We start from the raw sequence: 2,393 nt of genomic DNA on the forward strand, positions 1-2,393 counted from the left end.
GCTTGGAGAAGGATGAACACTGGAGCAAGAACAAGCATGGAGATGATGGCATGCGCAAGGGGAACAAGAACGGAGTTACAAGTGATGATTTCAGGACTTTGAAGCCACCATAATGGGTGCATGAAGCCTTGGACGAAATATACAAGATGCCACTTCCTAAATTTCGTCCCGAGGCTATTTTAGGTGCTGCGTCACCTTATTATTGGGCCAGGCCCATGTAATTTCGAAATACATAAGTATAGGCTATTTTTAGAGTCCGTATGTGTGGGGAAACAAGAGATAGGGTTGATTTCGGACCCCTCCACCAAGGGCCACGAAATTCCCCCCTCTTCCTCCATATATACAGCCCTTAGGGCATCGTTTAGACTTTGGGTTTTGTTTAGATTAAAAGTTCGCCATAGCTGCAACTTCGCGTACTTCGTTTGTGTTCAACGACCAGACAAAGGCGTCACAGACCCCCACCTTGATCAATAAAGCTTTCATCTTATATTCGCAATATCCAGATTGCAATCTCAGTTTCTTGCTTGTTCTTCGTTTGCTCGCAGGAAACAGACCCTCGTGGTCAGGTTGATCGTGCTCCGGCGTGGTCAATAACCTCTCGGAGTTGGTTTAGCGATTGCTAAGGCGCGACGTCCTCGCACGTTCGTAGTCGGATCGTCAAAGTCGACTTCCACCAACGCGATATCCATCATCTCATCGAAAGACGGGACACCTTAGCCTCTATCAGAAGAAGAACGCTGTGTAGGCCCCGCAGGTGCGCTCTTGGCAGATAATGGTGGTTGTGCCTGTTTTCTTGTATCACGGCTGGAGGTGGCACCTGATGGAGGTGCTGGTGCAGTTGAAGTAGAAGATGCACGTGGTGTCCATGATGAAGGTCGGCCTGCAGAAAAGTTAGTTCGCCCCAATGCTTGTCGATCCTGCACTTCACGTTCAGCTTTACAAGCAAGATGGAATAAACGAGTGATATTAGTATACTCCTTATAGTCTAGAATGGTCTGAATCTCTCTATTTAATCCACCCAGAAAACGTGCAAGCATAGCTTCATTCTCCTCAACAATACCACATCTAATCATGCCAGTTTGTAATTCCTGATAATATTCTTCTACAGAATTTTTTCCTTGTCTTAAACGCTGCAATTTTTGAAGCAATTCACGTTGATAATATGGTGGAACCCAACGCGTACGCATAGCAGTTTTCAAAGCAGCCCAAGTAGTTGGAATAGGATACAATCTACAATGTTCAGACCACCATACACATGCAAAACTAGTGAAAGCACAAATAGCAGCAGCAACTCGTCTCTCCTCAGGATATTGTAAACATGTAAATCGTTGTTCAGTTTCTAACTCCCAAGTAAGATATATATCAGGAACATATCTACCCTCAAATGGTGGAATATTCAATTTCAGTTTAGGAATATGGACATCATCTCGTACCTGAGGTGGTGGTGCAGGCCTACCATTACGAATATATACCTGAGGTCGACCTGCTGGTGGTGGTACAGGTGGCTGCACGTAGTGTTGATTTTGATCAACCTCATCCTCATAGTCTCCCACATAATCATCCTCCTCCGCATCAGCAGCAGGAGCCACGGAAGTATCAACAGCAGCACCAACAGTTTGGCCAAACGCAAGAGGAAAACGGCTTGCTCGGCGGAGGTCTGCTTCGCGACGTGGAGGTAGTCGTTGTTGTTGTTGTTGTTGGAGAGGTGCGTTAGCTGCAGCGGGTGGTGGTGGTGGAAGACGCGCGAGCAATTCATTAAACTTGTTATCGAGCTTTGTTTCGAACGTCTTCTCAAAGCTAGTGATCTTCTCCATGGCCTCTTCAAAATTGTTCAGCACATCTTGCACCTGTTCAGTCATCATTTGCTGAAACTTATCATGAAGCTCCTTGTTCGATAAATTCTCCCAGTCAATCTCGTCGGCTTGTGATCCTGGCATGGTTAGCAGCAATAGAAACACACAAGAATATGATCCTACATACTACGAACAAGTGGTGGTGGTGGGTGTCACAAATCCGTCAAGCAAATCTCAAATTCTTACCAGTTCTTACCCAGCAGCAGGCGGTGATCAGCAACCGTTGTAGTCAAAAACTCTCAAAGCTTGGATAGAGCAATTACCAGGGAGAGTCAAACGCACGACGTAGATGTATGTGGAGCTGGGAAGGCTTATAATATGGTAGCAAAAAGGGTCAGCAATAATCAATTCAGAGATGCAAAGTTGAATAAACGCTCAACGACGGTACTGTGCTGGTCCTAGGCTAGACTGTGCTAGAGACGCGAGCCTAGAACACTAACAAAATCACGGCGCGGCACGTAAACAAGGGAAAAGCACACTCTGGAAATTTTTTTTCGCTCTTTTTTTTTTGCGCTCTTTTTTTTTTGCGCTGCTTTTTTT

Source organism: Triticum dicoccoides, chromosome 4B, assembly GCF_002162155.2.
Source record: "Triticum dicoccoides isolate Atlit2015 ecotype Zavitan chromosome 4B, WEW_v2.0, whole genome shotgun sequence".
Lineage (NCBI taxonomy): Eukaryota > Viridiplantae > Streptophyta > Magnoliopsida > Poales > Poaceae > Triticum > Triticum dicoccoides.